This window comes from Rhodnius prolixus, unplaced genomic scaffold (genome assembly GCF_049639745.1).
Source record: "Rhodnius prolixus isolate KJV_2025 unplaced genomic scaffold, Rpr scaffold_4, whole genome shotgun sequence".
Taxonomy (NCBI): domain Eukaryota; kingdom Metazoa; phylum Arthropoda; class Insecta; order Hemiptera; family Reduviidae; genus Rhodnius; species Rhodnius prolixus.
The window spans coordinates 37,293,181-37,309,423 of NW_027411614.1; the positions used below are offsets into that span (position 1 = coordinate 37,293,181).

Consider the following 16,243-nt stretch of genomic DNA (forward strand, 5'->3'; position numbering starts at 1 on the left):
TCGAAAGCTATCCTCTTCAGCGGTAACACCAACTTGTCCTGCCGCAGGGCGCCGTTGGTTCCTCGGCTGGTTCTCTTCATTGCTACCCACTCGGTGCTACGACTACCCCAGTCTACACCGTCCTCGTGGTAGCCTACCAAAGAGAACCGCCGCCTCTGCTTGGCCCTTGCCCTCTTCACTGCAGGATGGATCCCGGTATTACCTCCGTGGATGTCCGATAGCCCTTCTTCCCTTTTCGATCCTGGCAGGAGTACTTTATCTCCCTCTTCTTTCCTCGCTGTCCTCGCTTCAAGGCTCTCTTCCACAACTGGTATAACAAAAGTTCCCTTACCTTGCTCTTTCTCTTCCTGTCCGCTGCAGTTTTCTATGCTTTCTTCTTCCCTTGCAGCTTCCTGAACTTCTACACAGCTACGTCTCCCTTTATCCTGGTCACCTTTTAAGTCTGACCTGCTGTCTGTATCATCCTGGCTGCCTTCGTCTTCTTCTTGGATGTTGTTTGTTTCTGTTACGCCCTCAATTTCTTCTGGCATCTCGTTTACTTCCCTTTTTATTTTCCTTATTATTTCTTCTTTCATCTCAATTTGGCCTTTTCTAATGTTTTTCACTTTTTCTATCATCTCTAACTGGCCCTGCTTCAGGTTTTCATTCATCTCCTTCATCAGTGCTATTAACTCCTCCATGCTGGGCATCTTAGTACTCACGGGCATATAATACTCGTCAGTTCTCTACAACTTTCCGGCAATTCACCCGAACTAATAAAATCAGCACTTACTCGTCTAGCGGTTTTACTATATCCCACTTCTGACACCAATGTAAAGTTTTTCCCCCAAAAAAAAAACTTTACTTACACAACTAGTGCCTGCCACTAGTTATTTTAATAATATGTGGGTTTGATTAAATAATAAAACTCGCTAAAGTTGTAAGTAATAACCTGATTTATTCACACATTAACATTAACTAACATGAACATTTACTAGCAACTAACGCTATTCATTACAGTCACCATTTACAACAGTCACAACAGTTTACTGTTACTTACTCACTACGTAACGCCACAAAACTGTTCCACGACTGACCCCTGGTCCGCACTGCACCGAATTGCACTAGTCTCAGCTACACTAACACCGCTCTACTCATCAACTGACTAATTGCCCAACTAGCTACCACTGAAGCACTCCGCAACACTGACTCTCCAAGACTAACTCATAAACTTGACTAATAACTATAAACTCTAATAACTCCTTAAAACTTGCTTAAAAACTCGATTGAAACTTGATTGAAAACTCCATTGAAACTCGATTAACACTGACTTCTCCAGCTGTGTCGGCCTCCTTTTAACTGCGTGCCTCCCTCCAACTGGGACTGCCCTCCTCCAACTCTCTGAGCATAAGTTTCCACGCCCTCCTGACGTTCATTGGCTGGAGAAAACATACTGCCACCACCTCAGCTGTGAGCCGCCTCCTCCCATTCTCCGTCTCTCTCCAACTCCGTCTGTCTCACTCTCACCTGTCAATCACTGGCTGGGAAACACATATGCTACCACCCCAACTGAGGCCTTTCTCTTAGCTGGCTTTTACACAGGTCACTAACTCCTTGAACAATCTAGCCCTTTTCTTTCTAGCTAAGAGAAAGACCGGCCCTTTTGTCTACACAGTGGTGGCCTGTTACCGGCTTTAGCCGCTTAACCCCTAGAACAATCTAGGCCTTTCTTTTCTGCCACAAGTAGATACCGCCCCTTTTGTTTATGCAGTGGCGGCCTGTTACTGACTTTGGTCGTTCAACCTCTAGAACAATCTAGGCCTTTCTTCTCCGCCCAGGTCAACTTCGTTACACTATGTATAAGGGTTGATCATCAAAAACTGCAGGAAAAAGCGTAACGTTGAAAAACACCCAACTTTGACAATTTTTTTCTCTTTTTCTATAAAAGATAAAATTCCCAAATTTTCTTTAAATTATAGGACAAACCCTCCTTTATAACTGAAATTTTTTTGCAACAACATAGATCTAATAGATTTCGAGAAAAAAGTTGCCGAAAATGAGCAAAAATGGCTTTTTCAAAAATTGTTGTTGTTCTTCTTCTTCTTCTTCTTCTTGTTGTTGTTGTTGTTGTTGTTGTTGTTGTTGTTGTTGTTGTTGTTACCTTTTTTGTAAACCGCGTACCGCCTAAACGCGTGAACCGATTTTCATGAATGAGGTGTCATTCGATTCGGAATTTTTTGTAGATGTGCCTTTTGGGGGTCTCGACGCTGTACATCGAATGGGAGAGGAGTTAGCCCCCTTTATGTAAGGCCTCCTCCAAAATTATTATTTCTAATTTCTCTGTAAATCTTGGCCCGATTTTGATAAAATTTGGTAGGATGATAGGGTTAGGGCTCCCCTACGTAACATTAAAGCGGCGATCAGCTCTTACACTTGTTAAGGGGAAGTATAGCAATCTTTCAAATTATCGAGACGTGAACCGATTTTCTTGAATAAAGTGTCATTCGAATCAAAATTTTGTACAGATTTGTACTTTAAAAGTCTCGACGCCATGCCTCATAAGGAGGGGAGTTTGCCCTACCCAAATAAGGCCCTTTCTAAAACTATTATTACCAATATTTCTATAAAGCTTAGTCCGATTTTGATAAAATTTAGCACGAAGAAGTGATTAAAGCTCCTCTACGTGGCTGTGAAGTGCCATCATGCTCTTACGCCTACCAACAGGAAGTACTGCAATCGTTAAAATTATCAATGAGTGAACCGATTTACATCAATGAATTGTCGTTCGATTCAAAATCTTTGCCTTTTAGGGAGAAGTCCAGTAATCGCAGTTTATTTTTCTTGCTCCTCTTAAAAGGAAGTACTGAAATCGCAGTTTAATTTTGCTATTTACGTACAAATACCTTCCTATTTTATTCAAAACGCTTTCTCAAAAAAATTGTTATTGAGGATGGTTTGGGGACCGCAATTATAATCGTTCTTTAAAAAGATCTCTACAGTAGTTACGGTTCCGACTTAACGCCTTATCAGGTTATAATGATAGAATTGCTTATTCCAAATTTTAAAAAAATCTGTAAAGCAGATATGTAACTTTGCAAAATAGACAAAAAGAAAAATCTATCCAAAAGGTACAAAAATCTCCTTAACAAAAACTTACAGTTTAAAATGTTAAGTATAAGGGTTGATTAAACGCCAAAAGGTACACAAATCAGCAAGTACCCATCATTTCATTTATACTTCATTGATATGATTTAAGTAATTTTACTGCATTAACTTTTCCTTCACATTTTTAGAATTTATTAGATGTCACAGACCCTTATGCTGGCCAGTTCATTCATAATATTTTTTTGTTATAATTATGATAAAATGAGTTCTGAATTATTCTGAGTAGTCACATATACATGCATGTTAAAGTAGAAAAAGACAAAGTCAGAGTCAGCCACTGTTTAAATTTGAATCACGAAGGATTTAAAACAATATTTCAGTCTTGAATTCGTCTTACCGAAATATTCGTGAGCACAAATAACACACAGTTAATAACAAGTAGATTATTCAACAATAATTATTCATTTCTCAATTGTAATTTAATTTAGTCCCCCTAATTTTACTTATAGTAAAATACTGGAATAATTAGCTGTCCTAAAAATATGCAAATCTTATTTATTTTATATTACATATATACAACATTGTGGGAAGAACATCTAGATTGAGAATGTAATTGAAGAAAACTATATTATTTGCGATAAAGCCAGATAATTATTACCTATTATTATAAACGTTTGACTACTTCATAAAATAACAATTACTTTAATCGAAGAATGAACTTAAACCGACGATTTTTATTTAAAAATAAAAATAAATAAAATGAAATCATTAATGTATGTTGGTGTAAACTTTTTTTTAAAAAAGTTTTTGAAATCTTTAGCCTAATTTTTTTTTTCTTTTTAACCTGTAATTAATAGTTTGATTATTATAGATAAATAGATATTACAATCTACAGTCTAGAACAAATATTTTGTAGATGAAAATGGCCAGCATAAGGGTCTGTGACATCTAATAAATTCTAAAAATGTGAAGGAAAAGTTAATGCAGTAAAATTACTTAAATCATATCAATGAAGTATAAATGAAATGATGGGTACTTGCTGATTTGTGTACCTTTTGGCGTTTAATCAACCCTTATACTTAACATTTTAAACTGTAAGTTTTTGTTAAGGAGATACTATATAATATATAATAAGAAGCAGATAGCAACAGGAGCATATTTTAAAAATAAAGAAATTTAAAACTTAAGAATTTGCCTGTATATTTCACTAAACTGAAATTAAATAATGGATTTAGCCTTGTACCGATTTTCATATCTTTCAAAGTCCTATACACGCATACTAACATTCACCGTTGTTATTAAAATTTAAGTCTTAGTCGAAATTTGCGGATAACTTCTTACAATAGGATAATCAATAATTTTCATTTTCAATTCAACTTAAATTACTTTTCAAAAAAACAACTAATTTTCAAATTTCATTTCATTCAATGTCAATTTTTTGGATTTTTAACACTTTTTAAAGTTTTTGACGAACAATTAATATATAACTATATCAGGTTTAATAAATAATTGTGGGTTGTTGGCGTTCCAAATGTTGAATATACTGTTAAAATGGTCCGACACTGATCGAGTCCAAGAAACAACGGATAAAACAGTACATTATTACATGAACTTTAGGAAAAGCTTACTAGGGGGAAGCATCCGATGAAGCCAAAATGGTAATACTGATTAGGAGGGCTTCAAGGTGTGATCGTGACCAGTAAAATAAATGAAATGCGGACACACCCTTAGCCCTGAGGTATATTCGGTCGGCTAGGTGTCTAAGATTTATTAGAAGATAAACTACGCCTATATTAGTTCCTTATCCTAGCTCCAAAATGCCGCATCTCCACACAATTCTCTTAGGAGAATGTTACGCAAGATTTTGGGTGAGTTTGCTCCGACTTTTATTCTTCATTAACTTCTTCTACCCATTTGCCACACTGGGAATCTTCACATGTCTTTTCTTTTTTGGTTTTTTAAATGAGCGAAAAAGTCTTCTGGTGATAATGGCTGCCTAAAAGTGGGATAAGAGAGATTTTTATTTAAGTTTTACTCTTGTCCAGCTTTCACGTAATCACTAAGTCATTTTTAGAGACTGTGAAACATATTTGACTGAAAAGATTACATTTGAGTAAAATATACATGTTATAAAGCCCTAAATATGACCCAAGTCTTCGGCTTAAAGCTTGGCAAAAACAAATAGAAAAATAAGACTAACACTGGCAATAAATCTCTTCTCTTTAGATGAACTAATCAGCCACTAAAAAAATGGTTCATAAAATTCTTCTTTTTTTCATCTGAGAAACATTTCATCTGGTTCTCTTTATTTAAGAACACGCTGAGTACGCACAAAATTGAGAGTAAAATTGGATCCTTGCAAAAAAGAGGCAGGATAACTACGTATTACAACAAAGAATCAAAAATCTTGGCTCTAAAAATTTAACAAAGTTCTTTTCTGGTACAAAATCTTTTCCTCTTTTTCGTGTTCGCTTCTTTTACAGCGGCAAAAAGGCTTTGACTCTTCAACTTTTCTTTTATATTCTTTAGTAGAAGTTAAACCCTGTTTCTGCCATTGTCAGTCACTTTAGAAGTATTTCTCCGCCCAGCTATTGTATTTATACTTATTAGTAAAATTAATTTTGTAATTAAATAATTTTTTGGCGTTTATTTTTGCGACAATCAGCGCGTTGGCGCTATAAGTAACAGTGATAACAGTAACAATAAATAACAGAAGTACATATACGAGTAGAGAAGTTACCCAATGGTAAAACACTCCAAAACATTAGGCTATTAGTCGCTCTCTTCACTTGAGAGAAGATCAACGAGGCCACTGTCTCTTAAGGCGTCTTGTCCGGGTTGTCAGGAAGAGTTCTTGAAGAAAGATTTTTGAACTGGAGGATTGATAAGAGATTGCAGGTAGAAGTGGAGTTCTCTGTATCTTGTTTTAGCAACTTGTGTGGCAAAAGGAATGTTAAGGTCAGTGTGTATAGTCAGGATGGAGACATAAAATGGAGCGTGCACAATAGTTCGAAGGACTAAATCCTTTGGAGATTTGTGCGTTTGGTTGAACCCATAATAATACAAAATTAAATTATAAAAGCTTAAAAGATAATTGGAACGGCGCTTTATACTAACAATGAGTAAACTATTAAGAGGTTCCTTATTCTAGATCAAAAATCTTGCGGTAGGAACTAACTCTCCAACAGTTGGATGCTAAAAAATATGTTTTTTTGATAGGACAACAGATAGTATCAGAGCATTAAAATTTAATAAGGTTTTCAGTTCAAAATGACAATGTAATTTCAGTGAGCCTTAGCTCTCAGGTAACTCCCGGAGGTAACTTAAAGCTAGCCTTTTGGACATTCCGTACGATCAGTAACCACAGTTGAAGTGAACAACAGTGCTAGTGCAGGAGGCAGCGGAAAACGTGCTTTGGTATAATTAAGGCTTTATTCGTTCGCAATTAACAAGTAATTCAAAGAGATGATTCTTTTTTCTGAGCCACATTTGTACTGTAAAATACAGGTAGTTATAAAATACTAATAAAAGCAATGTTTTCTTTTTTAAGTAAAATATTTTTGGATAGGCTGAGAGTTTGATCTTGTAGGGAAGCTGCAACACTGATGACTTGTCCTGTGTCCTACGACCATGTGGCCGCTGACCCAACGCCATAGAGCAGTCCGTTCAAAGAATGTAATAAACGGAGTTTAGTCCAAGAACTAGCTAACTTTTATGGGCGGTGTAAGTTGTCAACTTGACAATGCCAAGTACATAAGATTGGCAAGGCTTAGGTACACGGGACAAATTTAAGGATGGACTAAAATTCAGTTCTGAAGAAAACAATTCAGGGCTGAGCCATTCCTAAGTTAGAATAATAGAAGATCGAAATTAAGGTGGATGGTGCTAAGAACTCTGGTTAATCTGAAACTGGTGAACAGCATCTCGAGACACAGAACAATGCTATAAGATTCTAGAGGCAGCCAAGATCCAAGTAATGGATGCAAGGCTTGGGATGATGAATTTTTTACTCAGAGAAATGTATTCCCTCTAAAGAATACTCAGAGAAAGTATTGAAGGTTCAAAGAAGACGATTATCACTTTTTGCATGATATGTGGATTACATCTCTCTTCAGAAGATTATATCTCTTTTAGAAGGATTCTGTACAAGCGTAAAAGAAAATTAACTTGATTAGAAACGTTAACAAATAACAGTTTTTTGACCAAATGGTAACTTCAAGTTATAACAAAAAATTGAAGAGACAATTAAAATGAAAACTGTACGAATTTTTAAAAAAACAATTCAGTATCAACACATGAAATTAAATATTAATGATAATATTAATGCAATCAAACATAGAATATAACACGTAACGAGCTATCGATCACAATTATCTATTGTTATCAAATTTGAAGAGGTTTGACTTATCATCTGCATTGCATGCAATGATAACAACTAATATGTGATTAAAATATTCTTAATCTGATGTGGCCGGCCTGATTTTCCTTAAATCAATTTAATATTTGAAACTCATTTCTTAGCATTTAATATGATGTGCGAAATAAACTACCTTAACTGCAAAAATGCTGGTGAAAAAAAATTATGTTATTATGAGGACACTTTTAAATTGACTGCGATTAAATATTGCGTGTCCTTTTAAATGAATGGCATTTGCTAACTTGGATTTCTCTTTTTTCTGTTGTTAGACTTTAGTAGACTTGGATTAATTGATAAAATTAGGTTAATATTAATGGATTAAACCTTCACTTGATCTTAAAAATGATTTTTACTGATTGTAAAATCAATGAAGAAACACGGACCTATCTGAGATAGAGCTTCTTTTAGGAAGAGGGGATCTTGGCTTCGGCTGCTGAAGGCCCGAACTGGGCTGCAGATCTGGATTACTCAAGTCCATTGTATCCGAACTGCCTGGACTACATTTCGGCATGAGTACAAATTTCTAGCACAACACAGAAGAAAACTAGGGTTGTTTTTTTCTCTTTTTTTTAAAACATTAATAGAAGCGTCATAACACTGACAAAAATATTTACATAAAACTGAAAACTAACACCGATACACAACATAAACAAAAACATACACACACACACACACGTTCCGACCGGTCACAAAAAAAAAATGAAAACACACCTATCCTGTGGAGACAGACGCGCGTACACCGGCCTGCTCAGGACACACACTGGCCATGCGAGCTATCCCACCACTGCCGCAACCATCATTCTGCGCAGGCTTACAATACGTACGCATTCTTATGGCGCTCATATGTACAAACTTACCGCCTCGAAAGATTTTTTCGACTTGCCACCGTAGGCAGTTTTTAAGAAATCGGCACTCTCTTAATTGCTGCACAAAGTAAAAGAGAAATATGGTCAAAAATAAATACTTAAAAGGAACATCAAACGATTTGTTTACTAAATAATACATTTGAAAATACACTACATTTACTAACTTAAATATAACTTTTAGTATTTGGGAAAAAGGTAATAAAAATTTCCCTTTGTAACGTTTAGATTTTTAAATACATAACTTATGATGGTTAAATATGAACTTACTAATAATAATGATAATAAATAGTAATCTCTACTAATTAAATACAAAGGCTATCTTCAAGGCTAATAAAAGCTACACTCATTCCAAATGTTCTTGAGCGCGTTAATTTTATAGTTTACATTAACTATACAATTTAAAAGTAGGAAGGGTTTACCTACATTCTGTTGGTCTAGTGGTCAAGAGCGTGGCATTGTGAGTGAGAGATCCCCGGTTCGAATCTCGTGTATGGCTACTTTTTACTTGTTCGAAAAAATTGTTTATAATAAAATATGAGCTTCAGCCCTTGTCCATGACACCTAATTGGTAGTTGGACGTTAAGCTCCGCCTGAAAAAATAGGCGATTTCTCTACTGTATCTACATTCTGTTCCAAGGTAGGACACCTAAGCCACATTTTTAGGAATATCTTTGGACAACAATAGAATACAACGAATAACTAAGTAACAGAAAACATTAACAATTAATTGTTTTTTTTTTTTTTTCAGTGTACGCAGTTACTTTCTCAACTTAAGGGAAACGAAGCGGCAGATTTATTGGCCCGGAAAGGCTCTGCGGGACACTTCGTTGGCCCGTAGCCCTGTTTTGGGGTTTCGAAGTGTGTTAAGTCTGCGGCCATTAACCTATGGGTGCAGAGTAGGTCTCAGGAGTGGTGGCTTGCCACCACTGAGCAGAGACAGGCGAAGGAGTTCATTAGAGGCTATTCGCCGAGGCTGACTGCAGAATTCATCCGTCAAGGCCGTGGTGGCTATAAGGATAATTGTAGGCCTATTAACCGGCCACTGCAGGCTCAGGAAACACATGCATCGCATGGGCCTGGCAGATGATAGCCTATGTAGGTTCTGTCAGGAAGAGGAGGAAACGGCACTGCACGTGTTGTGTCAGTGTGAGGGACTCGTGTGGCTAAGGATATTACTTCTCGAGGAGGAAAAACCAAGGCCTATGAGCTTTACCCAAGAGTCGCTCTCCAGCATTAAGAGTCTGATTAAACGGACGGGTCTGGAGGATGAGCTTTAAAGTGAGGGGAGCCACAATAGATCCAAAGGGGTCGCAGTGGCGTAGACCTAATCTAATCTACTTTCTAAACTTTGTAAGAAGAGAATAGGTGAACGTTAGAGAAAATTTAGATGACGAGAACTGGTAAGGAATTAAAACTGCAGAATTCTAACTAGCTAAGATAAATTAAATAAAATGATATAATTTGTTTCAGACCAATGCAGTTAATAACAAATTCGAGTTAAATAAATATCGATTAAAATGAATGATGCTAATGTGGGAAGATAGTAGAGAAAAAAAGTAAGGTTATGACTAATTGCTTCAGGGACAGTTCTGCAGGGAAATATCCTTTTTTGGATGAGAGGGAATGTTGCCTCGTGCTTAGCCTTATTGTTGGCTATGCTCCTGATTCTAGGAGGCAGCTGGATTATTTCTAGGGGCATACTGTTTACGATCTTCTCTTACGCTGCGTAAGTTTTGCCATTTTACTATGGGCAGCGAAAAACAAAAACATTCATGCTTATTTCAATAATTAATTACCGTATAAGGATGAAAAGGGCCATTTTTTTTTTATTTATTTTGAGAACTATATTGTGTTTGCTACACCGAAGAAGGAGCAAGTGGTCACTCGCAAATTCTTCAGAGCATTTTGAGACCACACTGACAGCACAGCAATAAAACATTTCTTGCGTATTCACCACCAACTCTCATACACAGCATTTGTTTTGTCCAAAAATCAAAGCTCTGGGCAAAAGTTGCTCTAATTTGGTAACACAGCCTCTTAGCATGGAGGGAAGCCATCAAGTTAATAATCCTTTTCATGGAGCCGAAATACCGTTCTAGGAGGTAAGTAATCAGTTTTCTCAACAGAGAGCTCAGAAATAGAAGTCGAAAATCTTCTACGGATGAAATATGAGAAAGAGTCAAGCTCTGAAAGCTGGAGCAAAACTATAATGCACAATTTTACCATCTTCTGGTATAACTTAGCCTCTTCAAATTGATGACTATCTTGCAGGTTGACGTGTACTGCAAGGAGAGCGAAAACTCTATTTAAAAAAAAAAAACAAATTAAAAAAATGGATTTAATTTAGCTGCCACATTAACTACATCTTCCAATAACAACTCTAATGCTTATAGATATTTTATTATGATTCATATTTTACAGGAAATAGTCGTTCCGGCGTTGCAGAAGATAAATAGTAAACAACACGAACTATCAAGACATATTTATAGTAATTTATAATAATAACAAACATCAACTAAGAATTATGTGATCATTCTAACCAGGAAATATTGGGTGATTCTTCAAGTCAAACTTGAAGAATGGAATTGTGTGGTTATGTGCTATTGGATCATTAATATATTGTCTGGATATGTTGATTGGCAGCTAGCCAATATAGCGGTTAAGCTAACTCGAACACTGCTATTTAAACCAGTCCGTTACATTATTTGAATTAGTTCTATTAACTTTAAATAAATCTAATTGCTTAACCTCGACAGAATTATTTATTGTTTTCAAGTTAAAAAAGCAACCCCTCCCCACTCACAAAAAACCAGCATAACTTGATAAATTCTTGTAATAATATAATTTCTATTCTTTTAAAAACTAAAATAAGTGTATCCCTTCCACAAGATATACATATAAAATTCATGCACACTCATCTAAACGAGTTACGGAGAAACATTTGTACCCATATCTATTCATCTATACAGAAGATGGGTTCAAAGACTTTGACATTTTCAAACTAACTCCCCCGCAATAACCTGGGGGCATAGCTTGTTACCATAGCTGCCGACAAAGGCATGTACATAATTTTACAGGTCACTTCAATAATTTAGTAAATTTATTGTTAAATATTCAATTCAAGAATTATGTTTTATTCAAAAGTGTTTTATTACTATTTAATTTATTTTTTTAATGATGAAGTACCTACGAGGGTCGTTTGAAAAGTCCGTGCAAAAATAAAAACTACTTAATTTTTTGGGGTAAACCTTTTTTATTTTTCAACATAGTCTCCTTTTAGGCTTATACACTTCGTCCAACGCTGCTCTAGTTTGTTGATCCCTTCCGAATAATAGGATTTGTCCAAGTCTGAAAAATAGCCATTCGTTTCTGCAATCACCACCTCGTTTGAATAAAATCTTTTTCCCGCCAGCCATTTCTTCATATTGGGGAACAAATAGTAGTCCGAGGGAGCCAAGTCTGGAGAATAGGGGGGATGTGAAACGAGTTGGAACCCTATTTCCATTAATTTTGCGACCACAACTGCTGAGGTGTGAGCTGGTGCGTTGTCGTGATGGAAAAGGACTTTTTTCTGGGCCAATCGTGGGCGTTTTTCTTGCAGCTCGGTTTTCAAACGGTCCAATAACGATGAATAATATGCACCTGTAATAGTTTTACCCTTTTCCAGATAGTCGATGAGGATTATTCCTTGCGAATCCCAAAAGACAGTCGCCATAATCTTTCCGGCCGAAGGAACGGTCTTCGCCTTTTTTGGCGCAGATTCCCTCTTGGTAACCCATTGTTTAGATTGTTCTTTGGTCTCAGGAGTGTAGTGATGTATCCATGTTTCATCCACAGTGACGAAACGTCGCTTAAAGTCCTGCGGATTCTTCTGGAACAGCTGCAAACCGTCCTTGCAACACTTCACACGATTTCGTTTTTGGTCAAGCGTGAGCAATCGCGGCACCCATCTTGCGGATAGCTTTGTCATGTCCAAATGTTGATGCAAAATATTATGTACCCTTTCATTCGAGATGCCCTCAGCACTAGCAATCTCACGCACCTTCACTCTTCTGTCATCCATCACCATATCATGGATTTTATCAATGATTTCTGGAGTAGTAACCTCAACAGGGCGTCCAGAACGTTCAGCGTCACTTGTGCCCATATGGCCACTCCGAAAATTTTTAAACCACTTATAAACTGTTCTAATCAAAGGTGCAGAGTCACCATAATGTTTATCAAGCTTCTCTTTAGTCTCCTCAGGCGTTTTGCCTTTCATAAAGTAGTGTTTAATCAACACACGAAATTCTTTTTCGTCCATTTTTTGAAAATCACTCGACTTCCTCGATTCAAACGAATGCCAAACACAAAGAAATGGACCGATCTGGCTGAAACTTGGTGTGTGTTCTTCCAAGAGATGCTACTAACTAAACATAACCTCGATACGCGCCAGTAGTGCTATCTCTCTGACTTTGCACGGACTTTTCAAACGATCCTCGTATTTTGAAAGTTACTCGTATTTGATTGGAACATCGTATCTGTGTCCAGTACAATACACGGTGCTGTTGTGTCTTCCCTAATTATTATAATTATTTTGTTTGCTCTAATATTATTATAATCGTACTAGTTACTAGCAGTTTCAGCTGCAAGATTGTAAGGCTAAGCTATTATAAGGTAGTTCGATTCATTTCTCAGACTTATTCCAGTTAAAGAAGAGTATAATGAAGAATATTAGTGAGATTGTAAATGATGATTCTTCTATAATTACAGAATAAAAACAAAATTATAAAAGGAAGTGTTTAACAATTGTGACATTTTTAAAAATAAAAGGGAAAATATTAATAATCTGCATAAGTTGTGAATCTAAAGCGGCTCCGTCCTACTGGGAAAGTAAATACTGAACTTGCTGAGCAGTCCTCTCCAAAACATTTATTATGAGCAGCGCTTTAAAACAAAGACAAATAAAAACTTTAAAAATTGAGAAACCCCTAGTAAATAGGTTATAGCAGTAAATTTTCTTTCTTGGTTTCAAAATGAATAGGAAGAGAAGCTTAGGAAACTGAAGAAGGAATAAGATGAGCTATTAGCGCACTGTATTGCCAGACAAGATGCCGGATTCGAATCGAGTTGCTGGCACTAGGTATTTTTTTCTGCCTAGAAGCTTTTAACAGCTAATTTCTATGGAAGCACTGTTCGGAGACCTGCAGTACCAGGCAATTAGCAAACTTTACTTTACTATTAAGCATTAAATAAAAATCCAAGGCCTAGACCGGGAATCGAACCCAGTAACCAACAATACGAGGTGTGGCTATTAAATAACAAGACTGATGCTGCTACAGAAGAACTATGCATGCGCCAAATCCTAACGACCGACAGCTGAGCAGCGTAAAGCCTTCTCTTTCGATTGCAGCGTCTCACGTGTTTGTAGAGAAATCTGTCTGACCGGAACCGTCGTTTGTGTAAGAGGTGTTAGTTTCGTTTTGCCGAAAACATGATACGAGCACTGCACATATAGTACAGCAACAAATTGTCGTGAAATTTCACATGAAACTGGGTAAAACCGCTACTGAAACTTAATTTTATTAAAAGAAGTTTATGGCGATGAATGTTTATAACGTGCGCAAGTTTTTGAGTGGTTCAAGCGTTTCCATGATGGCCGAGAAGACGTCGGAGATGATGACCGCCCGGGTCGCCCTTCCACGTCCAAAAACGGATGAAAATATCGATTATAATTAATCAACATTACTACCGTGAGGTGCTTGCTCAATTTCCGTGAAAGAGTAAGGAAAAAACGACCCGATTTGTGGAAGAACAAGTCATGGGTTCTCCATCAAGACAACGCGCCGGCTCACACTGCATTGTCAGTCAAGACGTTTCTAGCCAAGTACAACATCCCAGTTTTAGGCCATCCGCCTTATTCGCCTGACCTGGCCCCATGTGACTTTTATCTGTTCCCCAAAGTCAAATCTGCATTAAAAGGAACAGGATTTCAGTCCGTTGAAGCTGTGAAAGAAAAAGCGGCACGCGTCACGCAAGGAGCTCACAGAAAAAAGACTTCCAGCACTGTTTCGAACAATGGTAAATTCGCATGGAGCGTTATAGGGATAGGGGAGGGGTGTATATTGAAGGTGATAATAACTAAATATGTTTAAATTTAAAATAAAATGTTTTATAGCAATAGTTTCGTTATTTAATAGCTACACCTCGTACATCTTAGCTTTGATGTCCTCACCTCTGCTCGGCTACCGTGGTGCCTTAAACGTATAATGTATGCCAATTACATCTTATTATTTGGTACTAATCGAAGAAAATTCTTTTTTCTGACGAGACTTTTGCCTTAGTTGATGCTATTACTTGATGAATTTAGAATAATCAAACTGCTATAAATTAACATTCTCAAACAACCGCAAACTCAGTAAAGATTTATTGAATAATAATAATAAACAAATGAACACCAGTACAGCCATAAAAAGCGATCGCTTACGCCCAAACTTACCATCACTAAAAGCAAATATCCCTGAAGTATACTATCAGCAGCAGAATACAAATATGATAAAAGAAAACTTCCAGGAAATACAATTAAGAAAATTATAATATTTCAAGAGTAAAGCGATAAAAATGGCAGTTTGTATAGTTACGAACGCCAAATGTTTACTAACATTTGTTAGGTTAAAAGTGTGCAAAGTATTTGAACATAATGTACCGATTGTGTAGGCTCAAAATGGTGTCTCAAATACACCAGAAGCCCAACACAAATTGATTTATTAATTTCTAGTTAGATCCTTGTTTCATTTCAATTCATAAATTGTCCGTTTGAAAACTGTCATGTATAAATCTTAACTACGTGAGTAATATGTAATATCATAAGGAAATCGCCAGAATATAAAAGATAAACTGATGCAATGTAGGCTAGAATACTTTAAATGTGGATACTGTCATGCATTTAGGGCCATTTGTACTATTGGCCATAATCTACGACAGGGAGGGAATGCACTGGGGGACACGATCTCATACATAATCATTGAACATCGATCCAGTAAGGGCCAATGCCTGCCTGATGACGAATTTAGGCACCATAACGACTAAATAGACCGAACTATTTAATATAACATTCCACCACAATATAGTTACAGAACAAAGCTGTCATCCTATATCAAAGCAAAGGAAATTACATTGTAAAGGCTAGAAAGATTTGAAGTAATCCAACGATGACTCTCATGCGTCGACTACAATGTACGCGCTGATTGGTCACTTCTTTGATTTCGCTAATAGTTAGGGTCGTAGTAAATCCGTAATCTTTAACAGAAAAATCCCCGTCAATAGCTTAAAACTAAAATTCCCTAAGACTCCATCAAAAATTCTAAAAATTATATTTATTTATTGATATGGAAATATTTATATTTACGTAGTTGATTTGTAATAAAGTAGATTTAATTAACGTTATTCTTATCAAAATATTCTTATCTTTCCGATAAAATTATTTTACTTAAGTAATATATATTAAGTAATATATATGTGGAGCACTTTATTTGATTACGTGATTTTTTTAAATGATCATTTTTAATCTAAAAGTTGACCGCGTTTACTTGCTAAAAAAAACAAAATGGTTATTTCCAACTAAACTTGTATTAATTGCCAATTCCTACAAATGTTCAATGGTACGTTTGAGCTATCAGAAGGGTGCAGATTACAAAATCTCTGAATGCGAACATTCTGAATAGGCAGTCTTAGATACAGGTGGCAGTCGAAGACAAAAATGATTCTGCTATCCTGACCCTCTGATAAAGCCCCAATGTTTTGACTACATGCTTACGACTTGGCAACTTAGGGACACTTCTACGATGCGCAGGAATTGCATGGTTCTACGCAGGGTGACGAACAAACAGTAAACATT

At 36.4% G+C, this 16,243-nt stretch overlaps 1 protein-coding gene across 5 annotated transcripts in view; it reads right to left on the reverse strand.

Moving 5' to 3' along the window:
* The window catches only part of RhoGEF2 (Rho guanine nucleotide exchange factor 2), a 501,746-nt gene that overhangs the window by 123,910 nt on the left and 361,593 nt on the right, over positions 1–16,243 (reverse strand). The gene's annotated exons all lie outside the window — the stretch shown is intronic.